Raw genomic sequence first — 19453 nt, 5'->3', positions numbered from 1 at the left:
AGTGTTAGTGTTATTTGTTTCAGGTACTAGTGACGACCGCGAGAAGGCGCCGACTTGATCCGTATACACACACGTTCGGAGCTTGATATTATGATCTTGGGATTTTGTACTGTTTTGTTGGATAATTAAAATGGTTGTTTTTATGAATATCGATGGAATTATGTTTTATAAAAATTGAAAAATTTTGTTTGAAATTTTCGGTGTTACAAGTGAAAGGGAGGTGATGGAGTCCGATGGTGTGGAAACCTTAGCCATCACATCCCTTAAATAGGGCCTAAGGCGTGAAAAATTACGACTTTACATGAATGTGGCTTCCACGTCGTGGCCAATATCTTTCCAAATGGTGGCATCCAAAAAGAATGTGTGTGTTATCTGGTGCCGCCATGTCGTGGTGATAACATCACCATCTTTTAGCCACCACAAATCTTGCATTTTTCAGCCTTAATCACCCACAACCACAAAAGTAATTATACATGGAACTTGGTGTTACAATTTATATAATAAAGAGATATGAATTTGATTACCAATTCAAAATTTTGATTGGACATGCATGAACATGGTGAACCACCAATTCGTAAATTGGACTGCGCATGCATTCTCTAAACTAACATGAAAACATGGTTGTTGTTAGAATTAGTATTATACAACCAAAAGTAACAAAATTTTATAGAAATTTTGACACCAAAAAAGTGTTTAGCTGCACAAGTAGTAAGTTTCAAATAAACCACATGTAGTAACCTTCAGAAGACAAATTCCACAAAGTATTTAATTATTCCAAGTTGACTGGCTTTTCAGTGTTGCATCCTTCATCATTTTCGGGCACAACTCTTTTCATAATTTTTATTTTTAGGATTCTTTCAAAGTCTTCCTCCTAGCAACAATTGGTAGCACTCTTCCCACTACTTATTTCTTCTCAACATTCATATCATGTTTATTCGATGGCTTATTGGAGCCCCATCCTTCACCATTCAGAACTTTATTTGTAACATCCTCACTCACATCCATTGGTGCTTCTTTAGTCACATTCATTGACACACCGCTCCTTCGACCTCATTGTCCTCCTTCACTCATCCATCATGACTACAATATGAAATTAGTGTTCTTCACTCATCCATGATCCCCTCACTCTAAAAGTGCACGCTCTTTTACTACACATGATAACAAACCTTATTTTTTTTTTCAAATCATAGTTCATGCCTATTATGGACAACATAATTGCATAACATGTGCTTAAGTTATTCAAGGCTCTCAAATCTTATACCTAGAATTGGCTTTTGCTACTTCCATTGTAAATCAAGATTGAAAGTCGGGTGGCCAAAGTGTCTTTATTCTCTACCACCTCATCATTTCTTTCATTTGAACACAACTTGTTGAGCAAGTAATCATCAACAATCTTGTTTAGATTTACATTATTTGATACTCTAAACAAGTTTTTTTTTATGGTTCTTTGTACACCTTCACCTTGGATAATAGTACTAGTCTCATTTCTAGCCGAGTCCTCTCAACCATCCCTGGTATGGTCAATGAAAATGGAAATTGGGATTTTTGGTTGTTCATAAGTTGTATAATGAAAGTCAGCATACTCCAAATCATTTCTTATGCAAGTAATACGAAGGATGATTCTGAAAGGAGTATTAAAGTTTCTCAAACGCTTCCCTAGTCAGCCCTTCTGGCCATGGAGATTCGCCTACACTGCAGTGACTCTAGGGCATGAGGCAAAGCTTCATGTTCTTTAGCGGGGGATTAGTCGGTGCACGAAAGCTGCCCGGAAACTCTCGTTAGGGAATTTCCCTTTCCAAAAAAAAAATGATCACCTCCAACATAACGACATGGATATGTAATAAAAACACCGTTAAAATTGACATCGATTTTCAAATAAATACCTCGATGACGTTCTTCACCTATGCAGTTAAAAAAAAAAAAACAAAAAAAAAAAACAAAACAACAACAACAACAACAACTGAGATCAGAAAGTATGTTCTTCGGGCCACTGCTCTTACACTTAGCCGAAACCCTAACTATAATCCAAGTTAAGAGTAATGATTGTGTTGGTCTCCTTAAATATGAGGGAAAATCAATAGCCTTTCTCATTTAAGTTTATATGCACATGTGGAATTACTTACATTGAAGGATGCAACTTAGAAAACCTCCACATCAACATATTTAAACGGTAAAGAATAGAGAATGAACAAATTCCCTTAATAAAAGTGTATTATGTTAGTTAAATGAATTAAGAGGGTAAAAAATTTTGGGTGACCAATTAAGAACAAAAGTGAAAGTTTATAGGGTTTTCATTTCACCAATCCTAAAAAAATTGATTGCTTTTTATAAGACGAAAGACTTGTTTTTTCCACTTTTTACAGAACACGGAAAAGAAAGTAGCTTCAAACATTAAAAATCGTTTCTAGCAGTTAGCTTATAAATTTTGACCTAATGTAAGTTGCAAACACATTTTTGCATATTCACCCTTTTCTTAGAGGGTATTTGGATAGGAAAAAACGAGAGTGTTTATAGCTTATTGTTTATCTCTATCGCTATAAGCTGAATTTAAGTATTTGGATAGAAAACACTACAAAATCAGCTTATTCTGGTGGGGATAAACAAAATATGCTAATTTTAATAAGCATCACACATTTCTTATTGCTTACTTCTAATCCAAACCCTTTTACAAAAGTTGCTTTCTCTCACCACTATAAGCAAATAAGCTATAAACTAGTTTATCCAAACATCCCCTTAGTCTTTGCTTTGGGTGGGATTGTTCATTTTTTGAGTTATTGATTAGTTTCATCGGCTTATTCTTTGCCTTTTTTTTTTTGGGGGTTGGGTTGTTGTAACGTAACAACATATAATACAATCCAAATTGCCATTCAAATAATTGAAGAAACTTTAAATGTAAATATCCACTAAACGTTTCTCACACCACCTATGTGGGACTCTATCACCAAAATTTTGCTTTCTAGCTTCTTGGTGGAAAGCCCCGCTTTTAATAAGTTGTTCAAAGACAATAATGTGGGTATGTGAAAGGACCTACAACATCATTTTATTATGTGGATACAATAGATCTTTACAAGATATTGACATTGCAAATGTGTAACTCTAACTGATTCGAATAATCTAGACCTATAAAATTAAATATATCAGGAAGGTACAGGTATTTGTAGGTACAAAATTTGCATCCAAAAATCACAAAACCAAATGTGAATTCTAAGCGACCAAAGATAGGGGTGATATTGTATTTGTACCCCTATGTGGATCTACTTAATTTTGAATATAAATTAAAAAATAAATAAATAAATCCTAATATATTTAAAAATAAAGTTGCTTTTAACCTTTTCTTTAATTATCTTCATAATGTTAGCATGTGACATTATTTAGATGCTCATGATAGAAAATTAATGACTAAAGATTTTACGCTTTAGAACTAACGGTGCAGGAGGTGATAACAAAGATATGGATGAAATAAAGTTTCTAAATCTTCTTTTCACTTTGTTCATACCTTACAAGAATATTCCAGGAGCATTCATTTTTATAATCTCTTAAAGTAGCCATCACAATTGGAGCATCTCGAAAGTAACTTAATTAGTCGTCCGATAAATAACACTGATTTATGAAGTAAGGCACACTCCACTTCGCTTTGTATAATTGTATATGTTCCCTCTTGTCTTCACATAACCATTAATGTATCCCATCTTTTAGAAGATTAAAAGTTTTGTTGATTGGTCAAGATCGCTTCATCGTAATTTTTCCAATCTCAAGTTTATGAAGTTAGATTCATTTTTATTTTTACTTTTTTTGTTTAAATTAGAGTAAATTATAAAAATGGTCCCTATGGTTATGTATTTTTCTTTAATCAAATCCCAAGTTTTCAATTTGGACAGACCCTACTAGAAAATTGGTGCAATAGCTACGGCACAATCCGTAGCTATCCCGTAGCTATAAGCGGATAGCTACGGAAAATTGACTGTAGCATAATAGCCCGTGGCTAAATTATAGCTACGGATTAGCTACAAAATCGCTACGGAATATTCCGTAGCTACTATAGCTACGGAATAGCTACGGATTTCCTACGGAATAGTTACGGTACTATATAGCTACGGAAGAAAATAGCTACGGAATAGCTACGGCTACAAATAGCTACGGAATAGCTACGGAACAAAATAGCTACGGAACAAAACAGCTACGGAATCGCTACGCAAGTAAATAGCTACGGAAATCCGTAGCGATTCCGTAGCTAACTTCGTTTTATTTAAAAAAAAATAATTTAAAAATTTCCAATTTTTTGTCAAATACCACATTAAATTCACATTTGTCCCAAATACCATATAAAATACACCAAAAAACGTCCGTCATACCAAGTTTGACACATTCCAATCCATTATCCAAAATATCTTACAAAAGTAAGCACTAAACAAAACAAACAATATCAAATGTTTACAAACTAAATTGTTCCAAAATACTTATCAATTGTCCTCAGGTGGATTATCAGGGGGAGCACGGGGTTGATTTCCAGACATATTCATCATCCTCATAACCATTTCCATTTATTCTTTCATTTGTTGTTGTTGTTGTTGTTGTTCCATGGTAGAAACTTGTGCACGCAACCTATCAACCTAAAAAAATGGCAACACAATGCAATAGTTAAACAATATTAGCAATGTACTTTAGTTTATTATATCAATATTATCAACATACTAATTAACGTTTAAACCATGACAACATACCTCTTGTTGTGTACTATCCGATTGGGTGGATTGGGTGGATTGGGAAGACGGTGTCCCAGTAATCACAAAATGTATATCTGATGCTCCTATGCCATAGATATCACCCTTCTTCTTTCCTTTTCTCCTAAGGTGAATTTCCTCCCATACCCTCGCATCATCTTTATGGTTTGAAGAGTCTTCTCCGTGTTTTTTGGCCATCTCCTGTAGATACATCTCCTACAAATTACCAAAAACGTATCATTGTCATGTACAAAAATACTAAGACATCAAAATAGATAATAAATGATAAAAGATAAGTTACTTGTGCTTCTTTGGCAGTTAGTGAGCAATATTCGAGATTTTCATGATCTCCCGCAAAATATCTTTTTTTCGCCTCAGCTGTACCATGCGTCTTCATGAAAACATCAAATTGTGTGGGTGGTTTACCCAAACCTTTTCCTACATAAAAATACAAAGTATAGTTGATGTAGTTAGTGTTAAAAAAATAAGATAATAAAATTTATAATTATGATACTTACTAAGTTGTTACGGTGCTCGTCAAATCCTATACTACCCGCGGTGTGCCTAGCTGTCGACCCATTAGCATCTGCAACTTTGCGGTTCTGCTGAGCAATTTTTGAATTCTTTCTCCACTTATCTGTCGACCAATGCTGTGAAAAGAAAAAAATATAAGGATACTAATACAATAAGAGATTAAAATTCAACAAAATAGATAATAAAGTATCATATCCATTACATCACACAAACATCGCCACACATTCTCTGGTACGCGCCCAGGGCGGTAGTCATGCATCCCTTCGTAGTAGGTACAATGACCTAAGGGGACGGGTTTCCCATCATTTCGTGCCATTTCCCCAGATTTAATCCTGATACGCTTCATCTGATCCCTGTATCTATCCTTGAGGACACACTTGAAGGCATCAAATATGTTACTATTCTCTAGTGAATTCCACCTGTACATGGTCTGTAAAAAAATAAAAAGTAAATCTAAAAATACAAAGTAAAAACAAATGAGTATAAGATACAATAATTTATATTTAATATATTGCCTTGAAACGCGAAAACATCTGCAAAAGGGCCTCATTGGGAATATCACTAAATCGGGGCCACGGATGATCCATATTCTCCCAATAGAGACTAATACACGTGCTGTGGATTTTCCTAGACCCAAACCTACATTGAAAAGAACTATATAAGTAGAATTTTAACATCAAAAATTAAAGTTTTAAAATACGAAAACACTAACTTTTTCCCTTTTCGGCTGATGAGGGGAAACGAAGACTCCTGAAAATCACTCGCATTGGAGTCATGGCCGCCCGTAACACCTCTAGAGGTGGAGCCATGTGGCGTCGGTGGCGTGTTCGGTGGCCGTGGCGTGTGCGGGGTCTGTGGCGACCGAAAGTTTGTCTGTGCATCTGCACCCTCAAAATAGTACTCCTCAAATCCATCATGACCACCCGGCCTCAAAACCGTTTGTGGGGTCGGCAACTCAGCACCTATATTTGGAAACTGAGGCGTATAACCCATTTGTGGGGATTGGAGCCTATAATCTGTCTGTATGAGTTGGGACATATGACCCAGCCCTCGAGCCTGATGGCGAAGAATCCCAGCCAAATCTGCTAAAGGATCAGCCATGTCGGTTTGTTCATTGATGGCACCCTGACTGTTGGAGCCTGCAACTCCTGTCACTATCGGCATATCAATCGGTATGAGTGATGTCCTATAACGTGGCTCGTCGGTAGAATTAGGGATAACCCTCCCCCCTCCTATGCCCCACACTGCTAGAAGAAGTGTTGGTACTGTGGCCTTTATCCTTGCGTCGATTACCTGACATGCTGCATTTAATAGAACAAGAATGGTCAGATATATAATATAAGATTGATAAGTCATGACAAAACAAATGTTTAAAACAACCGGATGTCCAAATCAAAATCATTATCAAAACAACGTTTAAACAGTACAACAGTCTTCAAAATGACAATGCTCCTAACATAAACAAAATACAATGCTCCTAACATCAACAAAAGACAATACTCCTAACATTCGTCCCCATCATCTTCGTTTTCAAATTCTTCTTCTGAATAATAAAACTCATTTTCATCACCTCCGTCTTCAAAATCTTCCACTTCTTCGTCTTCCTCCTCAATTCTCTCATTCGCTTCATCAGATATTTGCTCATATGTATTTATAGTTGAGGCTAGGCATAGCGGTTCCACACGAGTTACAGTAAGGGGTGACTCAAACCGTTCTTCAACCTGAAAGACTTCATCTGCTTCCATTTCAGCTTCGGTGACTTCAAATACCCCTCTTGGTTTTGTTTTGATAACCGCCCATTTATCTTTCGTCTCATTTGACATTGAAGGGTATGGTGTATAAAATACTTGTTCAGCTTGTGATGCCAAACAAAAAGGATCGTCAGTTTGAAGTCGAGATTTGGGTTTGACATCGACCAACTTGTTTTTGTTGACTATTACACCGTCTTTGTTATCAAACCAAATACAATTAAAAAGTACAACAGTCGAAGGTCCGCTGCTATAATACTCAATCTCTAAGATCTCTTGCAATATGCCATAGTAGTCTGACTCTTGTTCGGCATTATACGTCTCCCCTCTAACACATACTCCAAAGTTTTTTGTCGCACGACCCTCGCCGTATTGTTGAGTGTGGAACTTATAACCGTTTACAAAATACCCATTATGAAAATAAGCATGTCTCGATGGTTTCGTAGCTATAACTTCTAAGTGTCCAGCACTTCCATCGGGTGTCTTATACGGCCCAGCTTGTTGGAACGAGAGGGGGGGGGGGGAGAAGTTTGGTTCTTTCTTTTCTGGATCTGTTCGCTGAACAGAAGGGGTGAAGGGGAGGGGGGTGGGAATTCGTGGGATATAAGGAAATAGAATGGATTTTAATTAAAAACAATAGCTACCGATTTGCTACGGCCCAGCTTCGGAAGTTGCTACAGATTAGCTACGGACCGTTTTAGCGACGGTTTAGCTACTGATTAGCTACGGCCTGCAAAAAAAAATGTGGGTGGGATTCGAAATCGGGTTTCCTACGTACAATACCACAAACTTACCAATCGGTCGGGCATGCCACATCCATACTAATATGTTTGCCTATTTTATTTAAACATCTTCTTATTCTTATTATTATTATTCTTATTATTATTATTATTATTATTATTTTTATTATTATTATTATTATTATTATTATTATTATTATTATTATTATTATTATTATTATTATTATTATTATTATTATTATTATTATTGTCGTGGGATGAATATAAAAAGGAAATAAAATGGATTTTAATTAAAAAAAATAGCTACCGATTTGCTATGGCACAGGTTCGGAATCTGCTACGGCTTAGCTACGGACACGTTTAGCGACGGTTTAGCTACCGATTAGCTACGGCCTGCAAAAAAAAAAACGTGGGTGGGATTCGAACTTGAGTTACCTACGTACAATACCACAAACTTACCAACCGGCCAGGCATACCACATCCATACTAACATGCTTGACTATTCTATTTAAACATCTTATTATTATTATTATTATTATTATTATTATTATTATTATTATTATTATTATTATTATTTCCGTTAGAATTCCGTAGCTAGTCCGTAGCTAATTAGCTACGGATTAGCTACGGATAATTCTTATTTTCGACATTTCGGGCACCAAAAGTCATTTTTTCCGCTTCGTTTTTTTCACACCTCTATTATACATGATTATCTATATTTTCTAAAACTTTTAGCTATTAATGTCATTCATAAAGTCGTGTGCCCATACGGGATCCATTACACGTTTAATGGTTTTAAACTCTAATGCTTATCATCTACGTTCACATATAAATACTCACAAAAACGTATACATACACATATACACATACATATATACCACAACTCATTCATGTCTACAAACATAAATCCATCACAAGTTGGTGAAAAATATAGTCATTATATTGTTAAACCATTAAACGAGTACTTATTAAACGAGTACTTGATCCCGAAGGTGCGCAAGACTTTATGAATGATATTAATAGCTAAAAGTTGGTGAAACTAGATATAATCATGTATAATAGAGGTGTGAAAAAAACGAAGCGGAAAAAACGACGTTTGGTGCCCGAAAAACTGAAAATAAGAATTATACCTAGCTAATCCGTAGCGAATTAGCTACGGACTAGCTACGGAGTTCTAACGGAAAGCACATTCCGTAGCTAATCCGTAGGTAATTACCTACGGATTAGCTACGGAATGTGCTTTCCGTTAGAATTCCGTAGCTAGTCCGTAGCTAATTCGCTACGGATTAGCTACGGATAATTCTTATTTTCAGTTTTTCGGGCACCAAACGTCGTTTTTTCCGCTTCGTTTTTTTCACACCTCTATTATACATGATTGTGTGCACATATGAGATCCATTACTCGTTTAATGGTTTAACACGCTTATGATCTACGTTCACATATAAATACGCACAAACACGTATACACACACACATACACGTACACATATACCACAACTCTTTCATGTATGTAAATATACATATACAAAAATAAATTCATCACAATTTGGTGAAAAGTATAGTAATTACATTGTTAAAACTATGAAACGAATACTTGATCACGAAGGTCCACACGACTTTATGAATGCTATTAATATCTATAAGTTGGTGAAAGTATAGATAATGATGTATAGTAGAAGTGTAAAAAAAACGAAGCGAAAAAAACGACGTTTGGTGCCCGAAAAATAGAAAATAAAAAAAATCCGTAGCTAATCAGTAGCTAATTAGCTATGGAGTTGCTACGGATTTTATTATTTTTGATTTTCCGGGCATTAAACATCGTTTTTTTCTCTTCGTTTTTTTCCCACCTCTATTATACACGATTATCTTTATTTTCAACAACTTATAGTCATTAATAGTGTTGATACAGTCGTTTGCACCTTCGAGATCCTTTATTCATTTAATGGTTTAATATTATATGCGTAGCTATTCCGTAGCCATTTTGTAGCTAAGTAGCTACGGAATAGCTACAGGTTAACATCCATAACGATTCCGTAGCTATTCCGAAGCTAATTAGCTACAGAATGGCTATGGAGTAGCATCCGTAGTGATGTCGTAGCTATCCCGTAGCTAATTAGCTACGGAATACCTATGGAATTGAATCCGTAGTTATGCCGTAGCTATTCCGTAGCTATTCTGTTACTAAATTAAGGCGTCCAATTCTGTAGCTAATCCGTAGCCATTCCGTAGCTAATTAGCTACGGAAATTTTCCGTAGCTATTATCCGTAGGAAAACACCTTTTTTTCTAGTAGTGAGAGACACTCCATAATGTTTGTTTTTGTCAACAGAATGATCCCAGAACACGAAATTACCCTTATTATATATATATATATATATATATATATATATATATATATATATATATATTATTTTTGGTTTTCTTTTTTAAATGAATGGCCCACCATCCAACTACCCTTCACCCCTTCCCCTACCTTTCCCTACTCGTCTAACCAATACCACATATCCAGGTATAGAGCTTCACTGAACAAAGATGGAGGTTTATGAAGATAAATATATAGTGATAGTTGGTGTGGAGTTAACTGCTCTCAATACTACTTTGACTCTTCACAGGTATTCAGATTCTACCATCTCTTTTGCATGCTTCACTCACTTGTACCCTGCAACTTATCCATTCAGTGTTATTTGGATAATCAATAAATACACAAACGATATTAAATTTATATACTAATTACATTCACCTCCAAGGAAGCGTCATAAACTTACAAGTGATTCATGCGTCTTCTTAGACACCATAGAGAAACCTCATTCATTCACCAGTGATTGAAGCAATTCGTTGGAGTTGGTTAGCCCAGAAGAGTAAAACGACGAAACCTCATTCCTTTTTGCATTAGTTACTTGTACAGTACAGTATTTGAAGCAATGAGCCAATGAATAAGATATGACCATGAAATAAGTTTTCCAGTTGTAAGTTTTCTATTACAGAAGATGAATTTTGATCTTCTATTTAAATTACCATGGTATGTAATTCGAAACAATAGTAATTTTGAATAAGAAAAATGATCCCTTTCATCATCGGCTCATCCAGGTAATTATGCTCCTTCTTATCGGGGTAATTTTACTTGGTTTATTCATGTGTGATCTCACTGCTTATCGAAAACAAAAGAGACATTCTCCACATAAACCATTGGACAAAGAAGGTGGTGATTATTTCTCCATAACAAGTTTTGATGGAGGAGTAGTGTATGATGACATCTTGAAAGCAACGAACAATTTTGATGAAGCATACTCCATTGGGACTGGAGGATATGGTACTGTGTACAAAGCCGAGCTACAACCTAACAATGTGGTAGCTGTCAAGAAACTTCACTGATGATCTGAGAATGTTGATCATAATGGATTCCTTATTGACATACAAGCATTAACGAATATAAGGCATCGAAACATAGTGAAACTCTGTGGATACTGCTCACATGCCCGCCACTCATTTTTGATTTATGAATACCTTGAAAAGGGAAGCCTTGGATCAATCTTATGCAATGAGATCTTAGCAAAAGAATTGGATTGGTTGAAAAGGGTAAGTATTGTAAAGGTTGTTGCTAATGGTTTGGCTTATATGCATCACGACTGCACACCTCCTATAATTCATAGAGACGTTTGGATTGCCAACATCCTTCTTGATTTTGATTATGAGTATTAGCAGGTAGCTTTTATCATCTTATGTTAAATATAAAGTCTTATTTGTTTTAGTTGTTGTACTTACCTGTAAACCTATGTACTCCAAATATATACGTGAATAATAAATCAGCTATATTTAGGGGAATTTATTATTTACATGGTATCAACCTGGTAACCTAATCGGTGCCACTTGCCTCCCTCCACCAGAATCATCTTCTTTCGCTATGTCTTGTTCTTCCGAAATCATCCCTTTCATCTTCTTTCGCTATGTCTTGTTCTTCCGAAATCATCCCTTTATCTACAATTCTTCATCTTCTCACCATCAAACTCTCCTCCAACAATTATCATCTTTGGAAGAATCAGATTCAGCCACTGTTGTCCTATCAGAATCTCCTGGGACATATCGATGGGTCCTCATTCGCTCCTTCTACTACGATTACAGTTAAAGGTAAATCTTCTCCTAATCCAGCTTATTTAGCCTGGCATGAGGCTGATCAATGGGCTCTTCTCATCTTACAATCCTCCTTATCGGAGGAGGCTATGGCTGAATCTCTTGGCTTAGCTACTGCCCGTGAAATCTGGAAGGCTTTGGAGCAAGCCTACAACCATGACTCACGTGAGAGGTTACAGACTCTACGTGATTCTTTGAGACAACTAAAAAAGGGATCTTCTTCTGTTAATGAATTTGGCAAAAACTACAAGGCACTGTGTGATCAATTGGCGACCATTGAACATCCAATGGATGACTCCGACAAGGTTCATTACTTCTTATGTGGTCTTGGCTCCACATTTGATTCGTTCTCCACCTCTCACCGAATAGCCCTATCTATCCCTCCTTTTGTAATTTGCTCTCTCAAGCAGAGAGCCATGAGATGCTTATGTCTTCTCTTCACGGTTCTCCAGCCACAACAGTTGCTACCTTCACTGCCCAAACTCATGCAAATTCATCTACTTCAATAGCCCGTGGCAGCCCTTCTAACCGTGGTAAGGGACATAGTTCTTACTCACGTGGTAGGGGACGCGGTAAACGTTCCCCTCATTTCAAATCATGCAGAAAAAATGGTCACTACGCATCTGCATGCATGTCCTGACTTGGCCTCGTATGCTCAACAAGGTGCATCTATTGATGCAAATTTAGCCCATGCATTTCACAGTCAATGCAATGTCAACTCATCTACTCCTGATTGGTATGTCGATTCTGGTGCCTCCAGCCACATGACTAACTCTTCATCACATCTTGACTCTTCCTCCTCCTACACGGGAAAAGATCAAGTTGTAGTTGGCAATGGTAATGTTCTCAACATCTCTCATATTGGTAACTAAATTATTTACAAGAATCTTACTTTAATGGATGTGCTTGTGGTTCCTCATCTCACAAAGAATTTCCTATCTATTAGCAAGCTAACTCATGACTCACCTGTTGATTTTCTCTTGTATGATAATTTTTTTTCCATTCAGAATTGCATAACCAAGGAAATCATCTCCAAGGATAGATGTCAAGAAGGCCTTTAGGTGCTTGAGCAAGGAAATAAGGCTTTTTTAACCACTTTAAGAAATAAAAGAACTAGTTCTTCTTTCGAATTATGGCATAATAGATTAGGTCATGTAGCTTTTGACATTGTTTCATTATTGCAAAAATTGGGTTCTTTAAATATTACTTCTCTTTTACCTAAACCCGATTTATGCCCCTCTTGTCAATTGTCTAAAAGCAAGAAATTACCTTTTTCTGACAATACAAAAAGAGCTTTACATGTCCTTGACCTCATTCATTGTGATTTGTGGGGCCCCACACTCGTTCCATCCACCGATGGGTATCTATACTATGTCATATTTGTTGATGATCATTCCAGGTTTACGTGGTTTTATCCACTCACACGAAAATCCGATTTTGCACAAACCCTTGGAATTTTCCTCACCTTTGTGCAAACTCAGTTTTCGTGTAAAGTAAAAACATTTCAAAGTGATGGAGGCACTGAATTTTTAAACCATCGGGTTGAACATACTTTTCTTGCCAATGGCATACATCATCAAGTCTCTTGCCCTTACACTCCCCAATAAAACGGAAGGGCTGAACGCAAACACCGACATATCACCGAAACGGGTCTTGCTTTATTATGTAATGCACACGATTCCACATCTTATGGGGTTGATGCGTTTACATTAGCCGTTTACATTATCAACCGGTTACCCACAAAACTCCACAAGGCCAAAAGTCCATTTGAAGTACTTTTTGCTACTTCACCCAACTATGACATCTTTTGTGTCTTCGGATGTCATGTTTTCCCTTATTTGAGGGACTATGCCGTACATAAGCTTGCTCCTCGAAGTATTCCTTGTATATATTTATTGGATATAGCACAAGGTACAAAGGTTATCGTTGTTTGGATCCAACTACTAATCGTATTTACACAACAAGACATGCTCGATTTGATGAACACATCTTCCCATTTGCTAACAGCTCTACTTCATCAGATTTAAATTTACTTGCCTTCAATTCATTTGATGAACCACTCGGTTCATCCCCAACTCAGCCGCAAGAAGACAACTCCAGTCCTTATGAGGATTCTCCTATGACTCTATATCACCGCTACTCCATTTGTCTGCCAGTAGCTCCCTCACCAGCAGCCGAAACTGCTGCTACTGATGCCCCATCTATGCTGCGAGAATCACCGGTGTTCGACTCCTCTACACCACTTGCCACACCACAACCCACTCCCTTCAGGTCATCAACTCCCTTGCAGCCTATAGTTCCTTCAACACATCCCATGATCAGGAGGGGTAAAGCTGGAGTTGTTAAACTGAAGCATTTTGCAGATTTGGCCTCCCTAGGCACTACCGGTCTTGTTCATGCCTTGTTTACATCTACTATTCCAAAGGGTTTTAAATCAACATCTAAACACACACATTGGTTAATGGCAATGGATGAAGAAATGTCAGCACTTCGCGATAATATCACATCGGACTTCCTTCCGCGTCCCGCTCATTCTAGTGTTGTTGGGTCCAAATCGATTTTCCATACCAAGTTTCACTCGGATGGTACAATTGAAAGATACAAGGCACATCTCGTGGCTCAAGGATTCACTCAGGTACCCCAGACTCGATTTTTCGCATACATTCAGCCCCGTAGTTAAAGCTTTAACAGTTCGAATTGTACTCACTCTAGTGGTCATGCACCAATGGCCATTACATCAACTTGATGTTAAAAATGCATTTTTAAATGGCATGCTCTCCGAAACTGCGTTCATGGAACAACCTCCGGTGTTTGTTGATGAAAAGTATCCTTTGCATGTTTGTCGTCTTAAAAAAGCGCTTTATGGACTTAAGAAAGCACCAAGAGATTGGTTTTAAAGGTTAAGTACCTTTGTTCTCACGCTTGGGTTTTCATGCAGTCGTGCGGATACATCCTTGTTTGTGTTCTAACAAGGATCCACTTTTCTATACCTTCTTGTGTATGTTGATGACATTATTCTCACCGGGAATAACTCTAGCATTATCCGCCACTTCATCAATCGGATCAACACATAGTTTGCCACCTAAGATCTTGGACATCTCAATTACTTACATGGTCTTGAAGTAACATACACTGACACTTATCTCTTTCTTACACAGGCTAAGTATGCACATGACATACTTACTCGTGCTGGATTGCTTGATTCCAAACCTACCACCACACCCTTATCGCCCACTGATCACCTCCTTAAAACAGGTGACTTATTCTCGGATCCGACACTGTTTCGATCCTTAGTAAGAGCTCTTCAGTATCTCACGATCACAAGACCAGGTCTCTCCTTCGCTGTTAATCAAGTCAGTCGGTTTTTGCAAGCACCCACAACTGATCACTTTGAAGCAGTGAAGCGTATTCTTCGTTATGTCAAACACTACAAGAAATACGGGTATTAGCGGCGACGCGTCGCCGCAAATACGTCGTCGCTAATGCCCTTCTTGTCGCTGCTAATACTTACCTGTCGCTGCTAAAAACCTATCGTTGCTAATACTTACCTGTCGCTGCTAAAAACACGCCGCTGCTAATACTTATATGTCGCTGCTAAAAGTGTCGCTGCAAAAGACTCTTTTTATTTATTTATTTGTTTGTTATTTATGGAATATAAATCTACAATTTTATAAAATCAGCTATATTTAACCCATACACAACCAAAAACAATATAACATTTATAAAATATTAATCCACAATAAAAAATATTAGTCCATACAACCTAATTAAAGTATTCTTCTAAACAAACATTTCATAAAATCCTAAAATTCCTACTCCTCGCCGTCACTCTCATCATTTTCGTCATTATTTGGTGATGACAATGAACGAAACCACTCTTCTAATGCCACAGAACATGTCGGGTCCTTCAGTATCGTTTGCAGCATTTCCATCTACAAAGAAATCAAAATATATAACCAATATATCATAATAGTATTATATTTTTCAAAAACTACCAACATATCATTATAGCATTATAGCATTATAGCATTATACTTTTCAACTTAAACAAACAATTACCTGTGATTGTGGTGGTTCTTGTGTCATCGGTTGTTCTTGATCATACATGGACACAATGGTAGGGGGTTTACGCCCGATGCCTCTAATATGTCCGCGTCGAACACCCAATATTTTTTCAAAACATTTTCTTGTATCACTTGGCGTTAGACCGCTTGCTGAAGAAGAAGCTTGGGTTTGTTGATTGATCTCCTGAAGTAAAGCATTCTGTATTTTCAAAAAATGATAAACATCATAAAAATATATTACTAAATACCCATGACGATATAAAAACGTATATGAAAATACAAATTAACCACTTACGTATTGTTGCTCAACTGCAGGACTATAAAACACCCCTTGGCGATTGGAATTAGCCTTACGGAATGCTTCGATTCGAGTGATATCCTATTTAACAAAAAAAAAGATTTATTATACTTTAAATAAACATGTAAATATATCATAACTTACTTCTTTGAAGCATGCATTATTGTGCGAGCTCGACCCCCCTCTGTTTACAACTAGTTGTTTTGCACGGACTTCTTTGTTTGACGCTAAACGACTTAAAAATTCGGGAGATTGAAAATGTTCGATTGCCTTCGCCCAATTTTCTAGTGACATACCATTGGGGGGGTTGTTTAGTGCCATTGGGATATCTGCAGGCCCCCCGATATCCTTAAAATAAGAATGAGCTTTACTTTTTCGGCCTCTGTAAACTTTTGCAAGACTCGAATCAATACTCCGCAACAATTGTGCACGCTCCGGATCCAAGTTAACCTTATCCAAATCAAACTTATTCTACAAATACAAAAAAGTTAGTTAATTAAATAACAATCACAAAGAAACTTAAAATATTATTCAAATAAAATATTATTCAAGTTACTTTTAGATGCATAACTGTCGCATTCCTTAACGCGGGGGAAACATTGTCCCAACCAGATACGTTTAAAGGGACGTTGTTCCAAAAATACCTCCCAATTTCATGTGTGAACCAATTAGCAGGCTTCCCGACAGGGGAATATGTGATCTCCCTGTCAAAATTCAAATCCACAGTCTTTCCCTTGTTTGCCCTTATCCACTTTCCTAGCTCTATATTCTTTGACAAGCCCCTTCTTTTCTTTGGAAGCTCGACTGAAAAAATACAATTAAAAATATTAGTCACGATAACTTATAATAAATTAATTAAAATAGCTATTAAATATATCATAACAAAACTTACCATCCTGTTCATGTTGCCCGCGACCAAAGCCTTCCAGAGATGGTGGATCCCCAGCTCCATCACCACCGTGACCAAGGCCCATAATATCGGCCATCACCTCCGTTACAAAACAATTTATGATTGTAAATAACAATATTTCTTATAACTATATTTAATATCTAAATTAATAATAGAAAATTTAATTTAATACTTTTACAAAGCAATTTATGATTATGAATAATTTTAAAACTAAAATACCACATAAATATTAAATTTGATTTGAAAATTACTCTTTTGTAATATACACACTTTGTTTTTCACACATTACATACATAGATACACACACTATACATACAAATACATATAAACATTTTCTTACACATATTCATTATAGCATCATACTTCTTTTTCTATTATAGCAACCTAATTCCAAATAATAATCATACAAAAAACACACAAAAACATAAAAATACCACATAAATATTAAATTTGATTTGAAAATTACTCTTTGTAATATACACACTTTGTTTTTCATACATTACATACATAGATACACACTATACATACAAATACATATAAACATTTTCCTACACATATTCATTATAGCATCATACTTATTTTTCTATTATAGCAACCTAATTCCAAATAATAACTATACAAAAAACACACAAAACATACAAATAACACATAAAAAATTCCGCGACAATTCATTGCAAATTCCAAATAATAACAATACAAATAACATACAAAAGCATACAAATCAAATATATAATCTCAAAATTCATGAAAAGGAACCTGTGGTAGTGTAATTTAGCGATTTTCCGGTAAGAAATCCAGTTTTCCGGCAATAGATGCAGCAAAAAACATTAAATTAAACACTTAAACTAATAGAAAATATGGAAGAAATCGGACCTTAAATTGAACTTTTGTCGCCGGAAATGAGTGTGGTCGCCGGAAATGAGTGTGGTTGCCGGTAATAATGGAGCTCCACTAGTGGCCGGCGGTAATGGTTGCCGGAGATGAGTCCTGTGGCGCAAACGAGGTCGTCGGAGGTGCAGTCGCCGTTTACTTTGGAGGAGTGAAAGGAAGCAGAATGAACACGAAAGTGACGCAGTTGGGGGGTTATCTGCGATGAGTATTAGCGGCGACGCTAGGGTTTCAGCGGTGACAATAGGGTATTAGCGGCGACACCCCTGGAGGGAAAACACAGCGCCATTTTTCCTCATTTCCCACCGTTGGATTAAAAAAAGATCGAACGGACAGGGTTGATTTGACGCGGATCGACACTGTAGCATCATTAGCGGCGACGCCTTTAGCGGTGACACCGAGTATTAGCGGCGACATGTAGCGCGTCAATTACATGTCGCCGCTAATACTCGGTGTCGCCGCTAAAGGCGTCGCCGCTAATACTGATATTTCTTGTAGTGCAAGGCATACTCTCTTATGGCTTGCATTTTTGTCAACCCTAATCCTCTTCAATCCTTGGTTACTCGGATGTTGACTAGGCTCGTTGTATAGAGACGAGACGATCCACATATGGTTACTCCATTTTTCTAGGTGGTAACCTTGTATCTTGGAGTGCCAAGAAGCAACCTCCTGTATCCAGGTCATGTTGTGAATCTGAATATCAAGCCATGGTGAACACCGCTTCGGAAACTGCTTCGGAAATAGTTTGGATAACTCACTTGTTACGTGAACTTCATGCTTTAGCATCTACAGTTCCGACTCTTCTGTGTGACAACAAGAGTTCTCTGTTCCTTAGTCAAAATCCAATTGCACACAAACGGGCAAAACACATCGACATTGATTATCACTTGGTTCGCAGATTCGTAGCTTCTGGCAAACTCAAAACAAAACACGCTCCTACACACTTGCAGCTAGCTGATATATTCACTAAAAGTCTTCCCAGACCCCTCTTTGATCAGTTTCGATCCAAGCTAAGAGTTGGACCACCACCCATTAGCTTGACGGGGGGTATTAGCAGATAGCTTTTATCATCTTAGTTTAAATATAAAGTCTTATCTGTTTTAGTTGTTGTACTTATCTATAAACCTATGTACTCCATATATATACGTGAATAATAGATCAGCTATATTTCAAGGGAATTTATTATTTACAATGAGACACATATTTCAGATTTTGGCACATCCAAGCTTTTAAAGCTAGACTCATCCAACTGGACCACAATCGTAGGTACCTATGGCTATATCGCACCAGGTAACGTAATTGTGTGATGTTAGTTCTACATTTATTTTCTGAAGTTTCATGATATATATGAATAAGTATATATACATATATGTATCTATGTTAGAATCTCATGAGGTTGATATAACTTTTTTTTTTGTTTGTAT

Source organism: Lactuca saligna, chromosome 3 (genome assembly GCF_052625555.1).
Source record: "Lactuca saligna cultivar CGN05327 chromosome 3, ASM5262555v1, whole genome shotgun sequence".
Classification (NCBI taxonomy): Eukaryota; Viridiplantae; Streptophyta; class Magnoliopsida; order Asterales; family Asteraceae; genus Lactuca; species Lactuca saligna.
Note: the sequence above shows the minus strand (reverse complement) of the source record.